The sequence below is a fragment of the Psammomys obesus genome, unplaced genomic scaffold, assembly GCF_907164565.1.
Source record: "Psammomys obesus unplaced genomic scaffold, mPsaObe1.curated_primary_1811, whole genome shotgun sequence".
Classification (NCBI taxonomy): Eukaryota; Metazoa; Chordata; class Mammalia; order Rodentia; family Muridae; genus Psammomys; species Psammomys obesus.
In genome coordinates this window covers 12,778,010-12,800,622 of record NW_026587216.1, presented here as the reverse complement: position 1 = coordinate 12,800,622, position 22,613 = coordinate 12,778,010, and positions in this window count along the sequence as shown.

The following is a 22,613-nucleotide window of genomic DNA, read 5'->3' as shown; positions in this document are numbered from 1 at the left end:
CTGATTTATCAAGGAAACAGTTTCATAGAAGTAATCAAATCAAATATGGTCACAGTCAAAATAATTATTTGTGAGTAATTAGAGACACAGCTTACTTTGTATTCTCTTTTTACAGTCATTTACAATTTATCACCAGTAAGACTTTATGAAATCATGTATTTTGTTATGGTGAAACAACTTAATTAATTTCAGTGACAAATTCCAGATCATTCAAAAAACCTGGAATAAAATCATTTGTACATTTAATTATTAAGTGTTAATATGCACAATGTTATTTGCATTTAAAGTAAGCTCTCTAATGCTAGTTATTGTTTGAGGTTAAACCCAACTGAAGTGCAATCTTAGGGGACACTTAGGTTGAAAGAAGAGTGAAGAAGACAGGGAGAAGATCATCAGGAAAGAGTACAGCAGAGTAGGATTCAAATGCTATATTTAAATACAGCTCATTGTCTAAAAATAGAACTACATTCATTCTTCAATATAAGATCAGTCTATAAGTCTGTACTTCTATATAAATCTATAGTTCTATATGTTCAGCAATTGGACATGTATGATCAAGAGTAAACACTATTTTTAAATCTCCCCAAGTAACTAAAGGACTTTAACAATAACTAGATTATTCTAGGATTTACATTTCCTTAAAAGATACCTAAGTGGTAAAGAGAAATAACTGCTTCAAGTTTTATATCCAGGAAAACATCATCATCATCATCATCATCATCATCATCATCATTCAAACCATAAGGAAAGCACAAATTTTCAAACAAATATTTGAAAGGATTCCATGTATAACTTTCCACTGGAAATGTCTGGGAAGCACATCAGTCTTAGAGAGGATGAGTGCAATAAGAACATACAGGATATTCAAACCAAAAGTGAGTACAGTAAATAAATGACAAAGAAGTTTCTGGAAAGTCCTTATCAGAGAGAAAATGGAAAAGCAAAGGTGTGAACGCCTAATAAGGGATCCGAGGTCTGCTCACTGAGCAGTTCATGCTGCATCTACCGCATCTGGAAAAAGGGAGAAAATGGCTGCAGCCTGTCTGCTATCGTCGTTGTTCGCTAAACACATTCTTAATTGTGAAGAAAGCTTTTCCTTAGTTACAGTTTTATGTCTATGACTTTAGAATGTTTTCTTTTACTTGTTCATGTAGTTAATTTTTTTTTAACTGCTACATCAATACATAAAATGCACTTCCGGTTGTTATTATCAAATGCGTCAGTATATGCCTCTTACGTACGTTTAAATCAGGCAAGAAATCTGTCTCCTAACATTTTCCCTCCTAACAATATTCCCTTTCTGCTTGTTTGAAATACAGAACGCATCACGGACCACTACTGTGCAGCCGCACAAGGGAACAGACACTTCGCTCTTCCTAACAGCTTTAGCCCCTAGAACAGCCTTTCCTCCAGTCGACTCTCCCAGCCTCTGCTAACCAGTTCACCCTCGGCTTTCCTTGACAGACTGGGCAATGCTTTGGCTGATTCTTTTTTTCTTCTCTTGTCTTGTCTTTTCTTTGTGTGTGTATGCTAAATAGTTGACTTTTTATTTGCTTTACATGCTGTATTTTTCTCCTACGAAAGCTGTAATTTGCCATCGCTTTTTTGTTAACTGTAGTAAGGTGGTCATGGTTGGAGTGAGCCTACTATGGGCTCGTTCCAGGCATTGCAAACATGAGTCCTTTGTACCTCAGGGATTTGCATTGACCAGTCGGGTATAAACACAAGAAACCACCGGTCGGCTTGGTCTTGTTGGACAACCTAGCACAAGGTTGTCCTCCTAAAACAGATACTTTCAAAGCAGCCAGGGAGTTCTAGGTAACAGAGACTCCTAGGCTGTTTCTTTTCATTTACAGATTAAGTGTATTCCTTGAAGTTTTAAAATAAAAAAAAAAAAAAAAAAAAAGACCTGAGAGGACAACCAAAGACTCAAAGACTCTCCTCTCCCATTGTCAGTTGCCTTCTATCTATAATGCCAGGGTGCCTGGCACTAAACTATTCCCAGCTCTGAAACTAAAAACAAACAAACAAACAAACAAAAAACCTGAAAAATTATTTCAAAGAAATAGCCAGTCTTATCTATTGCTTATTGCCTTGGAAATGAAATTTCGGAATCTGATAGCAAGAAACCAATTAAACTTCAAGTAGTTTTTATATTTTCAATTAAGAATGTGTTCCTTTTAAGAATAAAACTTTTCATGGAAATGCATTATGAGCTCTGCATTCATTAATGTCTTTAACATTTATAGGGAATGTACATTATGTCCTATACCGAACTCCCAATAATTCAGCATAATTTGGAGTTAGGATGCTTCTTGTCCTATTTCTAGATGGAATGAGATGAGAGCAATAATTACCATAATTATCTAAATAGTGGTGGCACTATCAGACCTTTGAAGCTGCTAAACATAGAATGATGGCGACTATACACATTGGAAAACTTCATAAAAAAGGATGGCCTATTAATTTCTACTCACTAGATTTCATAGCCTACCCTTAGTCTGTATCACTTAGAAGGTAGCTTGTTTTTTAAAAGCTCCCAAGACTGTGGCTGACACATGATCATTAGTATATAGAAGTCCTGCTCTCAACAATATAATGCCTCCAACAACCAACAGTAAAATCCATCAGGGATTAAGCAGTTTGTTCTTAAAGTTTAGCTTCCTCCCCACACACAAAAAGAGAGATATATGCAGACAGAACCTTGGACTTCAACACCTTTCTGAGAGGAAGAAAAACTTTCTTACAGGACTCCAGCTCTACCGAGGTAAAGGACCTAGGTATCCTGTTTCAGCTCAGTGCCTGTGTTCTCAGGCCTCTTTTTCAGAGAGGCTGTGAAACTCCTAAAGGCAAATAATACAAAGATGACACTGAAATACCCAGATCGCGAGTCCCCAAATGACGGACAGGCTTTGAGACCGATGTAAAACACACGAGGGTCCTTTATTATAAACTCGAGCTGGGTGGCTGCCCTTACAAGAACAAAGGGGCAAGCGACCCCCAACTCCGGGAGAACAGGGTTTTTAAGGGGTCAAAAAGCAAGCAGGGAAGTGTAGGTCTCGGCATTACAGGATTGGGTGAAAGGGTCTCTAGGGGAGCTGACCTTTAAAATGATTGGTTTGTTTTTAAGCGCCTAAACTTCAAAGGTTAGCTGTTGCTACCTGGGGACACCTGACCCCCCCCCCCCATACTGTAGCAAGGGGGAGGGGGAGTCAACACATTTCATGGGCTTTCTTAGGGTCTACGTGACCCTAGTCACACTCTAAGGTTAATCTGGATAGGGGACTGCTGCTGGACTCTGCTCTGAAAGGACTGTGATTTTTCCCAGTCCCAGGAATTAACTCTTAAGTTTTCGAACCTCTCAACACAAGAATGGTGTACACTTGTGCAAATTTCCCCAATAGATGGAAGAAGCGCCAAGTGAACATTTTCCACCTAAACAGGAAATGAGCACCAGGATACCGTGACTGTTCTGGTGGAAATTACGTTTTTCATGCATGCCTGTATCTGTATCATGGCCATTTCTGCTTTTGATTCCTAAACTTTTCCATTTTTAATCTGGGCCTAGTCTTATGTAAAATTGACAATGAGGTATTTGTTAAGGTTTAGCACCTAAGAGTTATAAAATATACTCATCTAATGAAGGCAGGAAAAAGGGAGGGAGGAAGGCAGCAAGGAGAAAGAAGGGGAGAGAGGAGAGACAGACAGAGAGAGAGTTGTCCTGCAAAACACCTACTCTAGTTGTCACCAACGCTCTCTGCACAAATATAGTTTTATCCCTCTTACACCTTCAGCAAATGTAATATTTCCAGACAGACATTCTTACTTACAAACCCAGAGCTTAAGTCTTTTAGTACCAAATAAGGCACTGTATGGTGTACATACGTTCTCCCTCTCCTTCTCTCTCTTTCTTGAATGTCTTGGAGGCATACAAATTCATTTTTTAGAAGAAATTCAGAGTCCCAAATTACTGATTTTTCCAATTATATTTTCATGGGAATTTCCAGGAAATATCTAGTGTTATGCACCAAAATTTTTTCGTTTTAGTTTCTATATATCATATATCTCTGTTATTTTATTCTGAACATTTTGCATGATTTTTGTAATATAATTATGGTACCCTTTAAATCATTATTAAACCAATATGATTTACATTAGTATTAGTATATTACAGTTCATTTTATCCTTTTTTATTTTTATATAATGTCCTTTTTCTGTTACAGTATTCTATCTGGAATATCACAATCCATTTAGTCAGCATGTCTCTATAGATTTCTCTTGGACATGACAACTTTTTAGGCTTTTCTTGGTTTTAACAATATGATGATTTTGAGTTGCATTGGCTCACTGAACTTTTTTAAATTTTTTAATATCTTGATATTAGCTAATCAGATGATAGCCAGAAGACAGTAAGTAGCAATTTAAAGCCATATGATTATTACAGACTAATTGAAGAAAATTAGGAAGAATTAATTATCTGCAGATTTTAGAAGGTAGAGAAAATGTATTAAAGTTAGAGGAAGCAGGTGTTGTTTTTAAAAATCCAGTCATGCATAATACAGTTTCTGAGAAAGCAAACTTTCTGAGCCCTTGTGTATTACTCAAATTCTTTCTAATCTGGATAGCCAATTCTTTCTAATCTGGATAGGTGTTTCGGAAAAAAGGTAGGAGAAGCTGAGCAAGGCAGGCTTCAACAGTGAGCAAGTGCTTTGCAAAGACTTCAAAAGAATCCCAGTTCGTGTTTGTTGTCTTTTTTTTTTTTTTTTTTTAAATAAACCCTCTTGAACACAAGGTGTTTGCATAACTGACTCGCCATCTGGTGGCAACAAGTGGAAAAGAAAATGATAGCCCTTCCTGATACTCTGAGCTGAGCAAGCTGGCTTTTTGCCTTGAAAAAGGACAGTTGATGAAATACACCACTTTTCTAAAACATTAAACCATTATATATTTTATGCCTTTGAATGACTTATTTACTATCCATGTTTGCCAAATTGGCTCTTCATGACAAGGGGAAGGCCAGTTTCTGGATCTAATATTCTAGCTGAAAATTTTGAAGACAATTCATGTTGTGTTTAGAATATGCTGTTTTTTGTTTAAGATTTATTTATTTATCATGCATACAGTGCTCTGCCTGCACGAACACCTGCATACCAGAAGAGGACACCAGATTTCATTGTAGATGGTTATGAGCCACCATCCATCTATCCATAATCTCTTTATTTATTTAAACTAAAATCAGAAGACATAATTTAAGACTTTGACAAATAATAATAAAATAAGCATTAGGCATATTGATGACTATGAAATATGTTTAAAATGTGTGACCCTCTTATTCCATCCAGATAATGTAAAACAGCAGAAATTGTTCCATTATTAGCTTAGGCCTGCTGCTAGACATGGCTGCTTGGTCCAGGTTAGGTAAAATTCCCACATTCCCTCGGGAAGTCACAGAGCTAGCTCTGGGCCTGGACAGCCATCACAGAGAGCAAGCCTCGTAAAAACAGGAACACAGGGCAGGTGGTAGAAGATGCAGTACCTGTTGGCTTTGCTATCAATTTTCAAATGGCTGTTGGCTCATTCTTGGCTCAGTCACAGAAATTTTAGTCTTTTGTGGCCCTGTTTGTGCTAGTTCACTGCTCATTATCTGGGCATTGAAGAATAAATAGTGATAATAAAATATGTAGGAATTTATTTGTATTTCTGGTTTCTTGAGAATCACACTACCATCATTGTTGAAAGCAATATACATTGACCAAGTCTTTTCAAGAAAGAAGTGGAGATTTTATAGATGGAAGGAGAGACTAGAAAAAGTCCAGTGTCCTGGGAGATCTACCCAAGGTTCAGGGCAACCTGTAATTGTATAATTCTTGAACATTGGGTATAGGGGGTTCTTATATTTTTTGATCACTCTATTTTGCCTTACCCTGGAGCTGGAGCTGGAAAAAATTTCCTAAACCACAGACTCATTGCTTATGATTATTCTCAACTACATGCTAAATGAGTTTTTTTTACCCTCTTATTTAGTCAAAAAGCTTTATTGAACATCTGTTTCGCAACCACAAATTGAGAACAATAGGTCGTTGGTAATAACTCAATGACTTGTTTGTGAGTGTTTACATTGTGAGTGTCAAACATGGCTTGACCATTTAAATATACAGTCAATGAACATTTTTAATGTTGCTCTGCACTAAATATTTAATACGTGACCTGTAGAGATTCAGTGGTGCAGGCATAAAAATTTCCTGCTCTTTGGAAACTTACAGTCTGGTGGAGGAAAACAGATGAGCAAATGCACAAAACAAATGAGTTAAAGAACTAGCTAGCACTGAAGGCTACTTTTGGGCCATTTCGTCAGAAGCTAACTCTGTCTGAACAATGAGGATCCAGTCAGATGAATATGTCATGTGAGTGTGGCTTCAGAGAAAGAAACATCTAGTGACAGATGAAGAAAAACAAATTTGGAATGCACTAGAGATAGCAATTCTTCAAATGAAGATTTTTGTTGTTGTTTCCATTTTATGTTTTTCCCTGAGAAGACTCTGTTTTTAGCTAACAGTCTGACAAGCCAGATCAATCCGGCTGTGTTCTGAACGCCATCACAAGGAATCACGATAAGTCCTTGCTCAGTGTGATCCAAAGTGTAGCTTAGAAGAAGCCTGTGTGACCTTTGAGCATCTGTTGGTCATCTATTCTGGTCACTATACTAAATACTTGATTCCCTCTTCTCTTTCATCACAAGGAATAAGTAGTATTTTTTTATTTTTATTTTATAGACATATGAATTTGGAAACAAGCCTCATAAACAGATTAAATTCACACCCAGATCTCATTTATACCTTAAAGGAAAGAGAAACAAAGGAGCCATGGCCAATGGTATTCTGTTCAGAAGCAATCTTAATTTAGGAATGACACTGAGGAGACTTAGCAGTGAATAGAAACTGTGGCCATGTGTTTATAGTTAGCATAGAGCTGCTTTCCCAAACTCATCCACCTGCAGCCACTGATGCCCTCCCAATTTCTGAAAAATGACATTTCTACAAAATGACTTCTAATACAGGTGTTACTGTGAAGGGAGTATCCATTTGACCTTAAAAAATAAGACTTAGAAATTAAGAAAAATACATATAGAAGTTTTTAACCCATGCAAAACAAGAAATGGCCAATTAATTTATTTTTTATTTTTTATTTTTTTTAGCTTAGGGAAAAACAGAAATAAAAAGAACAAATTTATCTGTCAAGAAATGTGTCATTAAAATGAAGCTAAAATAACATATAAATTATTCTTACCTGAGTAAGGCGTTATGTGTATAAATTTACATGTTGAGAGATGGAAAAAAAAACAAAACAACAACAACAACAACAGGACTGAGTAGATGGCTCATTGGTAGAGTGTTTGCTGCCCGAACAAGAGGAGCCAGCTTCAGCTCTCCAGCACCCACCTAAATGTGAGGTAGGCATGGTGGCTTCCCTGTGATTCCAGCACCCGTTAGGCAAAAACAAGGTTCCCTGGAGCACACCGGACTACAAGACTGGCTCCAATGGTATGGTCTGGGTTCACTAAGAGATGCAACGGTGGGTACAAGCAACCAAACACATAGAGGTCCACACATGTACAGGCAAAAGCAAAAACAAAGCTAAACAAATCAACAGTATCAAATGAATCACTAGGCAATGATCTTTATGCATATCTTTATTAATACAGAAGAAAGCACTTAATTAAACTGTTAAAGTCTTCAAAAAAAAAAAAAACTTGTATTTTGGAAACACCCATACTTGGAATGTGAAGTGTTTTACAGACAAAAGAATGCTTCTTTGAGCAAATGCAGTAGACAGATGTCCTAGGAGATAACAGGTAATTTAGAAGAAAAAAATCAGACGCAGGAACAGGGTACATTCTGTTATCTGCACATTCAGAATGACAAGCATTTTTAAATGAACCTTCCTTTGATGTGGGCCTCATGCTAAGCTCAGAGAGCTCTGAGGCTGGGTTTCACCATGAGTCTTCAGATGGAAGCTTGGCAGTAACAATATGTGGTTGATTCACAGCATGACTGAACCCTACCTGCATAATCAAGCAGAAAATCATGAATCTCTGATGAAGTTCATCAAGCACGTTCTTATCAAAGGAGAGACTGAGACAGACCATGACATTGCCATGGCTGAAAATCTGTGATACGCTATCCAAATATATGGCCTCACAGAGTTCTTAGATATTGAACCAAGGGGAAAATGTTTCTGAGGCACCCAAAGAGTAAAAGTTATTAAATATATATTAAAATACTCTACAGAGGGGCTCAAAGACAAAGTTGTGTAGCCTGATGGAAAGATCAAATTGTCCTTTTTTTCCATCTTTACAAGGAAGGAGAAAGTGAGATGAAAAGAAATTATCAAATCATGGCTCAGCAGAAAGACACACACGGTATAGACTCACTCATATAGACATATAATATAGGATAAACCTACTAAAATCTGTACACCTAAAGAAACTAATCAAGACAGAGGACTCTTGTAAAATGCTCAATCCCTATCCAGAAAGGCAAAGAGGATGGACATCAGAAGAAGGAGAAAAGAGGGAACAAGTCGGGAGCCTGCCACAGAGGACCTCTGAAAGGCTCTGCCCTGCAGACTATCAAAGCAGATGCTGAGACTTTGGTCAACCTTTGGGTAGAGTGCAGGGAATCTTAGGAAAGAGGTGGGAAACAGTAAGATCTGGAGAGGACAGGAACTCCACAAGGAGAGCAACAGAACCAAAAAATCTGAGCACAGGGTTCTTTCCTGAGACTGATACTCCAACCAAGGACCATGTGTGGAGGTAACCTAGGACCCCTGCACAGATGTAGCCCATGGCAGTTCAGTGTCCAAGTGGGTTCCATAGTAATATGAACAGGGACTGTCTCTGACATGAACTGATTGGCCTGCTCTTTAATCACCTCCCCCTGAGGGGGAAGCAGCCTTACCAGGCCACAGAAGAAGACAATGCAGCCACTCCTGATGAGACCTAATAGATTAGGATCAGAAGGAAAGAAAAGAAGACCTCCCCTATCAGTGGACTTGGGGAGGGGCATGAGTGCAGAGGGGGGAGGAAGGGAAGGATTGGGACACGAGGAAGGAGGGAACCACAGGGGGAATACAAAGTGAATAAAGTGTAATTAATAAAGAATTTTTTAAAATCATGGCTCAGAAACACTTCCTAAAACTTGAAGACTTAAGATTCAGGCCGAAGGACACTTTAGGCACCTGGGGAGCAAATATCAGGAATGAAGAAAGATTTTTAAAACTTTGTGAGAGCTAGAAGTTTGCAATCTAAGAATTAGACATGTGGATATTACTGAATTCTTAAAACAGCTCTAAGTACAATGGAGCAAAGGCCTTACAACCCTGCTTTTCCTGTAGCCACCCTACATATTGAGGACAATGGTGAAATAAGTACAGTTCTAGACATTCAAGGTTGGAATCCCGTGGTATCACTTGGCCTTTAAATACATGCTCTCAGTAATGCTGCCTGAATGATGTTCCTATGTCTGTGGCTGCATGTCTCTGAGTGCGTGTACCCCTAACAAAGGCTTTGCTCTTCTCTTTTAATGAACATCACAGAAAGCATCGCATTGGGGTGGGGGGGAGAAACTGGGGATGCTTTACAGAAATCTTTAACAGACTTTTAGGAGGGATTAAGTCACTGATTCCAACAGACACAGGTAAGAAACAAACACTCATTAAGCAATACCTGAATATTGCTTTAGCATCTATGGTGGATATTCATTTTAAAAGGCCATTATAGCCTATTTTCTGTTTCCAGCAAATGATTAACATAATGCACATGCAGTATTTTCTGGGTCAGGTGCATGAAAGAACACATATTTTAAGATTATATCTATTCAGTAGCTTAGTTTGTAACAGCTGTTTACACTGGAAATCCAAGGCAAGCAATGTTGGTTGTTACATTGCTCTCTTAACAGACGGAGTAAACAGTAGCATAGTTGCCTTAAGTGACCTCAAGGGATAATGTTAACTGTGGCTGTGACGTTCAGCAAAAGCTCCAATCTCATAGACTGTAAGATATATTTTTACCACAGTTCATTGCCACAATTAACTGTTTGTTTTGCCTGTCATTTCTTACATATGGCTGATATGTATATCACTAATGTGTTAGTGATATCACTAATAGTATAATGAAAAGTAGTTAATATACAATATTTAATTAAATGAATATGCTCAATGATGCTTGCCATTTGTTAATAGCATGTAGATATGCCTGTGGAGGTTTCATTTGGGGAACTCATCAATTACCTTCGTCTTTTAATTCATAGACAGGTATCTAACTCCTAGGCTGGGAATGAGATGGAAGAAGATCTTACAGTGATAGGTCTTTAGTGGCATTTGGAAGGGAACTTATTAACCTGGAACTTTATGGCAAGCCTTTCATGACCTGTCATCAGGGGACTGCTATTCTTTTTTTCAATGGCTGAGCTAGAAATCTCGTGCTGCCCAAGTGACCTTTCATAAGAGTTCTGAGATAGGGAGAGCGCACTTCCACAGTCCTCTTCACTCCTTGCCATTTTACATGTCACCTTGCCACCAGGACTGCTCAGCAGCTTCCATCTGTTCTGCAGTGTAACAGAACTAGAAGCTCCTTAAGAAATGCGCAGGACCTATGCAGACTGTACTGAGTGACTCATAGCTACTGTCGCCTATAATATAAACATGGAACTAATTAAAAAGCATATGAAAGCATATGCAATATGGAATAGCTAAGGTCTTTAGTGAAAAAAAAAAACCCTAAAAATCCACTCACCTAATAAAATAGGTCAAAGAGAAGCTGATATTCCCATGTCCTTCTTTCTACAGTCCCCTCTCCCTCATCCTCCTCCCACTCTTGCTTTTCCCCATCTTTCTTTCACTTGTTCACTAAGCAAAAATCATATTTAAACAGACTGACTTGCATGAAGCAGCACTTAATTAGCCTTAACTTTTGGAGAAATCCAGATCAAGAGTGTCGATTAAATGCAGGGTGAAGGGAAATTAAAACAGCTGTGCTATGTTCTTTTCCTTATAACACTATAAGAATGAACTCTTAAAAGATTCTTTGAAAAACTGATGAGGTAAGGAGTTCACTAAGACTCATATTTCTCAACATACATTCTCTGTGCTCAGTCATGCTTTTTATCTATGGTTTTGTAAAGAATCCACAGCTGTGTAATTCTTGCATTTCCACCCCCACCTCTCTTTGTCTGGCATTCAGTAGGTTCTTAGCAGACATTTGCTTTCAGAGTTGCAGGAAAATGCATCCTAGTAGATAACTGGAAAAGTAAAGGAACATATCCAGTCATTTGCCATTTTCTCTTTCTCATTACACAGCAAGTCAAGCATGTGTGAATACAAGTCCTGGGGAAAGAATCATTTCCAAGAATTTATTAGAGCAGGAAACTTTTGTAGGTCAGAGCTCCACCTCATCCTGATCATTAAAGTAGTAGACTTTTGTGTTCTTCCTGGGTGGATTCATTTTTTTTTATAGGGAAAATTAATGATGTAGATTTGAAAGTGTAGTTCAGTAATAAAACACTTGCCTAGTATGTGTAAGCATGGGATTCAGTATCCAATGAGAGACTGCATGTCTACTATCTCTAAGACTCAAGATTCAATTTCAAGCATCACAGGAAATCTACCAATAAATAAATAACAACTGACAAAATTAAAAGTCCAGTATAAAACTCAGCCATCCCGAGGATGATAGCAGTTATTTTTACCATCATCTCTATTTGTTTTTGTGAGTAGATTGTCCACCACATTGTACACTACTTGAGGGCTGGGACTTAGCTTATATACTTTAAAAATCAAAGATAATACAGTATCTAAACATCTGTATAGGAGAGGCAATGACCAATCAGAACATCAACATGGCTATAGCTATATTCTGGCTAAATACCAATCCTAGTCTGTCCCTAGTGCCTAGTACAATGCCTAGGAAAACACTTTACTTGGAATAAGCAATTGAATGCAAAAGAAGTGAATGAATGTGTAAGCTATGCTAGTAGATCTGCTCAACAATGTTCAGCTTCTGTGTTGTCAACATTCACACTGTAATCTGGAATAAGACAACTTTGTCCACTTTCAGTTTTGTTCAGCAACCCACATACAGAGCTAGAAATCCTACACCAAAAAAAAAAAAAAAAAAAAAATCAGTTAGGAAATTTAAATAATGACATCCAAATTGGGAAGGAGAAAATTGAATTGTCACTTTCTAAAGAAGACATGTCATCATCACATGGCCTGCCAGTCTCAGCTCAAAACCTTTGAAATTTTTTCACAGAGGAACACAAAGACTTGAGCAGTAGAGATTCTAACATATTAGTTTTTGTGGGCTGGCCTGGAGAGGGATCTGGCATGCTTTTTTGCTGTAGGAGCTTTCTGGGCAAGGCTATGTGCACCAGGCTCGAATCCTTGGTCCCTTTTTTATCCTTTTAAGCCTATTCATGCATTTTTGATAGATTTAGATGAGCTAAAGAATGCAAGTCTCTGTTGTAGAACTGTAGCACCTAAGTGACTGGATTGTGAGCAAGAACACTCTTGACTTCTGCGAGAAATAGAGTTTATTGTAATCATCTAGGCAAAAAGCAGCAGCAAACAAGTGTTGGGTAAAGTAAAGGAAAAAATATGAGAGAACTTAGTAGTTGACGATTGAAGCGTCCTTTCTCACCTTTGGCTCTATCATGTAAATTGATGGATATGTTCAGTTGCTGAATATACAGGATACACACTCCTGAAACTGGAGACACAGTGGGAATGTATAAAATAGACACACAATGCTGCACACAGAAATGATGGTGGTGCTTACTAGGAGCGACATGTTTCAAAATTAAATGTTTTTCCTGCCCCTGCCAGGACCATGCTCTGCTCTAGGCTTGGTGCTGTAGGAGTTTAGCTACAGTACTTCAGAAAGGATGTAATGCCAAAGAGAATGAGCATGGGAGAGAGAAGAAGCTGGGGCTCAGCCCATTCAAAGCTGCCCTAAACTGCCATTTCAATGAAACCAGTCACTTCACTTGGTTCTTGATATATTGATGCTGGAAATCACATCTCCTGTTTACAGTATTGAAAAACCATTGCATTTTGTTTTAAGGATGTCAGTAGAGCAAATTACACTTAAGGAAACACAAATTCAATCTTCCTGTTCAAATTCAACCTAAAATTCTGATGATAAAATGTACATTCAACTTCTCCCTTTCAATAAAAGAACAGATGTTTTAGTTTAAATCTCAACAGAGTAACTTATTATGAAAAAAAAAAAAAGTCTCCAAAGTAGAAGTAAAAATGTCCTGGAAAATCAAAATAAGGGACTTGATTCAACTTGTTCACTTGCATTCATATGACCACAGAGAGAAGCTGAGGGACTCAGAGGGCTTGGAGGGGAGGCGCAGAGATGTCTGTACAGAGCAATGTCCCTGCAACAACTAAAATGTGCCTGCTCATGAGAAGATGCTTTTAAAACTGCAGAAAAGGGTGGTGGAGCATGCAGGGGAGAGAAGTCAAACCAGAGACAACTGCAGACCATGTGGTTGCTGTGTGGGGTCAATCCTTAGCATTCCTCCTTGGGAGTAAGGGGAAGAACACAGGCCTCAGCGTTGCCCACAGGCTACAAGCATGACGGTCTGATAAGGTGGTTGGGGCTGAGGGCAGGGAGGTGTGCAGCTGCCTGGGGCTCGGGCAGTGCATTGCCCAGCAGCAAGGTCACCCTGACTCTGGGCAACAACAGGATATCAGAGATGGGTCTCACTGATAGTCCGGTATTTATGGTGCTCCAGAAACCAGAAACCTTGAACCAGACCTGTGACTAGTTGCAGTAAGTATTTGCATGTAAAGCTCATTGGGCCAAAAATATATAGGTTGACACAACAGTTTGCCATGTCACTTTGATGTATGAATGTGGGAAAGAAGGCCAAATGGAGTGGGTGTGAAAGAGAAAGGCAGAACTAGAGATACAGTAGCTACGGCAACAGGTGTGTGAGCGTAGCTCTGGTAGATAAGGGAGTAAGTCCTTGCTGTCGAGTGGGGCTGGCAGGATGGTGTGCATGCAGCACCCTGGAGCTCACACAAGCTCTGCCTCCAAATGGACTGCCCATCAACACCCTGGCTCTGAGCAACAAGATATCCAAGGTGAAGTATGGTTCATTTTCTGTATTAAAGCCTGCTGGAAAGACTTCCATGGTCCATGCTGCAACAGGAGGCCAAGTTGCTGTCATGGCACTGGGGACTGTGTTGATGACCATGATCAGGGCTGCTGCAGAAGACCATGTTGGGGTCTGTTTTCTGCTGCCACCAGAAGCTGTGTGGTGTATGTGGCTTGTACTGCTCCTGCATTAATTTATTGTGTTCTGCTTGCAAGTGTTAATTAACCACCCCAGGATGCTGATAAAGAATTCTTCAATTGAAAACTGCAAATCTGTAAATATTCTAACACTGAAGAGTCCAAGATGTCAAAATGACGTCACTGAAGGTGGAGCTGGGGAGAAGACCTTGTATGTCCACTCCAGTACTCCATTGTCCTGACATGCCATGCTTGTCAGGATGGGTGCAATGGGAACAGATTAGATCTGGAAAGGGACCTGAAGGTCAGTCAACCTACCCAACGCCAACATTTTGCCATGGAATATGCACAGTAGTCCCAAATGATGTCCTACTGTCAGCTAGAACTGGCTTTGGAAACTGGGTAGGCAAGAGCCTCTTCTGAAGCTGATTTCCCAGGTTTCCATTCTTGGGTCTTGCAACTGGGCCTCTTTTTCTTCAGACAACCCATATTAAGTCTGTTATTTAAATTTGTGCTCTCTTCCTGGCTATCACTTCAGTTATTCCAATGTTTGGGAAACATTAATTCCACTTTTTTGTTTGTTTTTTTCTTGCATGATATGTATTAAGCAAGTGCAAATCTAGACTAGCTGTCGACCCACGCACATGCACCTGCCCTGTGGGATAGTGCATAAAAATGGACTTACTGCATTTGTCATCTGAATCTTCATGACTCATTTATCAGGGTCTTCAGTAATTTTTCTGGTTTCCTAAGTCCACTGGCATAAAAGATCCTGGCAGAAAATCATTTTGCCATGAACACTAAAGGAAGTGTTTTGACAGTTAAGAAAAAAAGAAATAAAAAATGTCAGAGATGTTTAAAGTTAATCATAAACGGTGGAATTAGGAAAGCTAGTAAAATGTTGCCGGTGATCGGGTTTTATAGCATTCTCCACTCCTTTACACACATCAAGGTTTTAGGTGTGAAAAATAAAATTATTAATAACTAGTGGACTATAAGAAATGATATTTTTCTTCTTTTGTATGCCTTTTTTGGTAAAAGTTGCTTAGGAAATGCCACCTTTGACCACCTTAGTGTTTTATTTTTTTAACCATTATTTTATTCTATTTATTAGGGCAGCAAGCCTCAACTGTTAAGGGATGGGCTTCTTGTTACTAATGTGTGATTGAGCTAGCATTAGAATTGCTTTTGATTTTTGTTTGGGACTGGATGGAGTTCACTTTCCCTTTGAAATAGTAGAGTGAACTGTCTGGCTTTCATCACTGTGAAAGACAATCCGCTCAGCTGACTGCTCAGCTTGGAGATTCTTTGCTTTGGCAGACAACGAAAAGAGGGTATTTGCCTTACTCGTGAAATGTATATTTAGTATAAATAACAAGCAGAACATTAAGTATCTGAGTGGATGAAAGGTGATCTACTTACTCTGAAATTATCAAAGCATTGATCTTATGGGTCTCTGCACTCATGCACACACACAGATACAACTATCTGATTAACTCCAGGGCAACCAGGATTATAGAATGTGTCAGCTAAATAATCCCGGTCTATTTCACCTTCCAGTTTAGGATCTAATCCTCCTCTGCCTGCTTGCTTGCTTCCTCCTTTCCAAGGCTGCAGCAAAGTTGCCTCAGCTGACTGTCTTAAGAAAATCTGTCATCCCCTTTCTTACACCACCCAGACTCTCATTTTAGGAGAACGGGTTCCCATTCCTGCTCTGAGCTTCCCACTCTGAGGATCAAAACTCAAAGGCAACTGAGTATCCCTAACCTGTAGCACATGCCCATACCAGCAGCTGAGTGGTCCTTAGACACTAACTCCTAAACAGGGGTGGGCTCTCTGAGATTATTACAACATCTCAGAATGAATTGTTTTGTTCTTTAAGGAACAGAGGGCTAAAATAAATATTCAAATTAGTAATAAATAAATAAAATGGAGAGGTCACACCTTAAAATATATTTAAAATGGATTTAAGTTGTATAGTCTCAGCTTACTTTAGATATCAGTACCACGACCTTGCATGACCTCAGAGAGTTAAGGATTAAGCAGGATTAACATAGATAAGCAGAGAGAGAGATTAGATGATATAAAAATAAGCAGAACAAAGCAAAACAAACCCCATCCAGGGTCACGTTTTCAGTTGTGGGTCAATTAATTTAAGAGGGGGAGAAATGAATTACTTAAGGGTTTACACTTATGAGAATAGATACCTTAGACAATGATGAAATTTTACACACACACACACACACACACACACACACACACACACACACACCTCTGTATAGATGTATAAGGATGAGAAGAAAAATGACCTGTTATCTCTTCTGTGAAATAAAGATGGTAGAATTTGTTCTAGTTGTTTGAATTCTATTTTATGAGCCATTTTTATATGAACTGACCTTTAAAAGGTCAGTTTATTGCTGAGAGAAAACACATATCCTCTGTGAGTCCAGTCCAAGATACAATAATTCCATAGTGATAAAGGAATGCTCATTCAGGTAGCTCTAATGAAAAATATCCTAAGCAGCCCAATTTTATAATTTATGCATGGAGTAGGAGAATGCTTGACTTAATATTGAAACATTAAATAATTAAAATGAGGATTTTTCTACAGAGATAGCAGGCTCTAACACAAGCGAATGGCTAGGAGAAGGCTGCCCTGAAGGGTCTCCTGCTCCCAAACTCTGCCCACATGACATTCCAATCTTCCTATGTAGTTTCTGGATGGAAAAGCTGCTGATCAGTGTATCTCCTGGCTTAATCCACCCTTGACCTCTTCACTCACTGGCCTATGGCCTTTATCATAAGCAACTGTTATAATCTGTGCTGTACCAACGACAAGTGTTTTCCTGACCAATTCTGTCATTATGAGATCACCACAGAATGTGCTTAATAAATCTAGATGGTGTTAACTGGTCAGTCACATGACCTCCTGGTACACTCAAGAGAGGCATTAACCGACAGCATTTAAGGTTGCTGGTCTGATCTACACACTGTTATACAGTAAATCTTTTTTCATATGTATGTTATGTTTCATAAGCATGTTTCAGAAAGAAGTCTCATGTACATTGAACATCCAGCAAGGCGATTAACGAATTAGAATCTCAGTGACTGTGGAGAGTTTTAATTCTGTACAGACAGAGCCAACTCATCTTGGGCTTTTAGCTTCTTAAATAGCTATTTATTACCCAACTCTGTGTGTGACCTGAAAGCTGTCTTGCAACACTTAGGTAAATACTTTTGGAAAATACCTAGAGACCCCTAGCTTCTAACAACCAGAAATGTAAGAATATCATCAGATAGCATCTGAGGCCAACAGCAGAGATTTCATGCTTTGTTGTAATTTTCCTACATGTGTCCACCAATGTATTTAAAAGTTGTTTTGACTTATGACATGTTTTGTCCTGATACTATAAAAATGTCACCTGATGGAACATAGTTTTTATGGTGTCCTAAGTCTGTGTTTACAGGCCGTTAACATTTGGTTCTAGAGTAGACAATCTCTTATTCCCTTTGAAGTCAGAGTCATGCTTTGTACAATCACAAATAGGAATCTATTCTAAAACAACAAGTATAGTAAATACATAAACCAATAACATGCTTATTTCTTCTCAGTCTCAAGAATTATACACCATGAATGTACTGCACTTTTATAAGATGGACAGGACAGTACCGTGAGTACCTCAGACTCCGCATAGATCCATGCGGTTCCACTGCAGTGTGGCATTTGAAGGACTAGCGTATCCCTAGGGAATGTTTTAGTTGTATCCTATAGACTAGCTAGTCTATTGCTATCTGAAATGTTGTTATGTACCACGTTATCAGTACAGTTTCCCATGATGCCAGGGAAAGAGAGAAAGGGCTGGACCATTGACTAGTGCATTTAAAGAGTTTTGAAATGCAAAGTTATCAAACAGAAGAGTTATCACCAAAGCTCAGATACTCTGGAGATGTTTTACTATCTGTTTGGAAATTTGGCATTTAAAAAAAAAAAAAGGTCCTAAACTTGTAAAGACACACATAAAATCATGGTTAGGAAACATTATTCTCTCTTCAAGGCTAAATAGTGATGTCTGTTAAATAGCTCAGAGGAAGGATAAAATGTAAGGAAATGAGCAAATCAGCAGGATCTACTAACTCAGCAGGGACCCAGTTCCGTGAAAATGGAATACCTGTAGCCAGCGACTTCTACTGCACCTGGCACTGATTCTGCCTGACTTCTGGGAAGGACAGTTTGGAATCCCCACCTTGCTGAACATGCAGCTAAGCATCTCTCAGCACTGCATCTTTGGCTAACACAGGAGAGAGGACTACTCCAACACTGCAGGCCTTCGTGGATCACCTTGCCTCTTCACCTGTAGCTTTATGGGTGACTTGTGGGTAGAGTCGACAAAAGCTGCTCTCCTTCAAAGAAAGCAGAGTCAGTTTTTCATTCCATTGAGTTTGGTTTGTTTGTTTGTTTGAAGTAACATTACTGAAGCATAGCTCACCTTCTGTATCCCAGAGTTTCTTATTAAAATAAAAATAGAAAGGCTGGAGGGATGGCTCAGAGGGTAAGAGCACTGGTTGCTCTTCCAGAGGACCCATGTTCAATTCCCAGAACCCGCATGGCAGCATACAACCACCAATAACTCCAGTTCTAGGGAATTAAACACTTTTTTCTGGTCTCTACAGTTATCAGACATACAAGTGGTGCCTAGATATACATACAGGAAAAACATTCATACACATAAAATACATTTTGAAAATTAAAAAAAAAATCTGAAAACATTTGCTCAAATAAGTGGCAACTGTATTGAATTAGGTACAGATTGTTCTTGTCATTGTTTTTCCTCCTAAATAACAGTGATTTAAATAGAACTCCATTGTATTGTGTATTGAAGTTACTGCAGAAATAATTGTGAAATTCTGCAGGTTATCATAGGCTGCATAGTATAGTATAGTATAGTATATAGTATAATCACTGTACATTTTATGTATGAAACTGGGGCATCTGCAAATGGAGGGGCAAGTGGTATGTCTGGGAACCGAACACCTTTAGATCTTGAGGGATGTTATGTAACTCCTAAACACTAAAGCGCACTCATTTCAAATGTAGATTTTAATCTTCTAAAATATATATACAACAGTGTAAATATCCCCATAATCATGATACTCCACACGTTCATCACCCTGCCAATTTTTTTCTCTGTGCCCTTTGCAATCACTCACTTACCTCTTCCATCTTAAAACAATCCTAACCTCCTATTGTTGATTCAGTGCTGTTCCTAAAGTCTGTATAACGTGTAGACACATTCTTAACTCTCCTCACAAAGAATCATAGTTTTGATCTGCCCATGTTGTGTATACTAATCCTGTTTCTTTTCTTATCCCAAGTTTTCCTAGCCAACCCTCCCAATATTTTAATTTCAACAGGAGACATCCTTTTGTCTCAAAAAGTTTTTAATCTTTAGGTGGTCACTTATAAAAATGCAAATATTTCCCCAAATGTGTCAGCTGAGTACTTTGTAAGGCGATGAGTGTCAGTAATCTATTCTAGTTGTGAATTGGGTAGGGGTTGGGGAACAGGTTCATGGAGAATGCAGATTGGAGGATGCTGAATGCCCCAGAGATGGTCTTTGGATTCTAACTGCTTTAGTGATACTCACTCATTCACTCACTTACTCATATATAAATTATTTTAATTATGTTGCCTGTTTTTGAAAGCTTCATGGTAGAGTCCCTTTCATCTTTTCTTAGTGTCACTGTTAGCCAGTGTCAGTCAAGCCCCATGACTGATAATTTATATGTTTTGACCCCATTTCTGGCACTAATTATGCCCAACCTTCATTGAAGAGGCTTAAATTTGTCCTGTGAGGCTGAAATTCTGTATAGTGTTCACAAAGTCCCTGGGGCCAGGGTCCTCTGGACCACCATGCTACACCTTGTTATTCACATTATTAGCAAAATTCCATGCACACATCTTCTGACCCTTTAATGATGACCTTTAAAAAAGTTCCGGATTCCTCTGTAAACCCTCAACTTTCCTAAAAGCCCAGATTATACCTTCAGTGGGAAGACAGTGTGTGGGGGATACTGGTCTTCCTTATCCTCATCAGATCAGCTTCCAATTCAGAGTAGCTGGAGACTTTCCACTGGATGTCAAGACTGTGGCTTAGAAAACTAAAAAGCCCTGGGGATAGTGAGGGAGAGAGGACAGAAGGGCTGTAGAGAGAAGAAAAACGCAGGGTGAGGTATCTCTGTGACAAGCTGGAGACCTAAGTTAGGGTAGGCTCCTGGGAGGATATGAAGGGTACTCAAGCAGACTCCTAGTAGCAGAGGCCAGAGAGACTGAAGAGGACACCTTCTAACTAGACTATTCTTCTAGCAGAGGGAAGGGAACACCAACCCACCCACAAAAACTTCAACCCCAAATTTACCCTGCCTATAAGATGTGCAGGGATAAAGATGGAGCAGAAAGTGAGAGAATGTCCAACCAATACCTGGCCCAACCAAAGATCCAGTCTATCATTCAATGCTAACCCCTGACTCTATAAAAGATACTCTGCTAAGCTTGCAGACAGGAGCCTGACACCGTTGTCCTCTGACAGGCTCTACCCAGCAGCACTTCAAAACAGATGCTGAGTCTCACAGTCAAACATTGTTTGATGTGTAGGGAATCTTGTGGAAAAGAGACAAAGATCTGGAGGTGTCAGGAGCTCCACAAGAAGACCAACAGAGCCAACTAACCAGGGCCTAGAGGGGCTTGTTGAGACTGAAGCATCAACCAAGGACCATGCATGAACTAGACCTAAGCCCACTACAAATATGTAGCAGATGGGCAGCTTAGGCCTCATGTGAGTCCTCTAGTAAGGGAACTGGGGACTGCATAGGACACAGACTTATTTGTCAGCTTTTTGATCACTTCCCCCTGGAGGGACTGTCTTACTAGGCCACAGTCCTGATGCAACTTGACGAGCTGGGGTCTATGGGAAAGGGAGATCCCTCTTTCTGAAAAAGAGGAGAGTGGAGAAGAGTGGATAGGTAGGTAGATAGGAGGATGGGAGAGAAAGAAAGGGAGAAAAGGGAATATGGGAAAATGACTTCATTAACTTTTGTTCCTATAAATCAATATTGTTCTTTTCTCTGTCTCTGTCTCTCTTTCTGTGTCTGTCTCTGTCTCTCTCTCTGTCTCTGTCTTTCTTGGTAGGTAGAGAGTTGATGTTAAGGATTGGAAGGCCACTGTAGCCTGAGTGTAATGTATAATGAATATAATGAGTTAAATTCTCAGAGCCTACTTTTACCTCTTGAGATAATATAGAAGAAATATCATGCATAAATAAACAGGAAATCAAGCAACCATTAAAATTTCATCATATTGTCTTACTGCATAAACTTAAACAACTTATACCTGCTTGTAATCCCAAATATTAATGGATTCTGTGACAACTTTAAAAAGGAATTTAGTAAACTTAGAAATATTCTCAATAGAACAGTATCACCCACACTGCTGCTTTCTCACATCAAGCAGTGATGAATCGATAGACCTTAAGGAGTATTTTTGCCCATCCTTTTCCCTCCACACATCACACAGAGAATCTGGCAAAGAAAACAAACAGACAAACAAACAAACAAAAAAAAAGGTTATTTTGCCCAAAGAGCTTTGTGTAAGGAAAAACTGGTGAGGCTTTTAGCCAAACCTACTTCAAGGTTTTTGGAAGGTTTTCAGAGGTTTCAGGCTTGTCTGTGCATCCTGGAAACTCAACCAGAAAGCCACAGCAGCAGATACAATAAAAAAGGGCCACATCGCCTACCTATGTACCACACAGACTCAAACAGAGCTGATAAGAAATAGGCCCCCTTAGAGAGTGATGACATTTTGCTGTTTTAGAGGTAGCCATAGCTCAGTGTCTCTTTAGAAACAACAATTCCTTTATTTTCAGGCATGAGTTTGCCTGATCTTCCAGGGGTAAGAGCAGACTTAGAGTCTCAATTCATACATTTCATATGAAATATAAAATATATGAAATATTTCATACTCTCATCTATTTCATTTTTGAAATAATTGACTATCAGTATAACAAGTACAAAGGTCTTGGCAAGGATGGCATGCTCAACTTATTTCCATTTTAAGAAAGCACAAAGATCTTCTTTAGAGTTTGAAGATACTGTTAGGCCACAAAGGAGGACTTTGCAGACCTGATAAAACAGGGTCAGATGAATGGGGAGGAGGTCCCCCTCTATCAGTGGACTTGGAAAGGGGCAGGGTGGAGAGGAGGGAGGGACGGTGGGATTGGGAGGGAATGAGGGAGCGGGATACAGCTGGGATACAGAG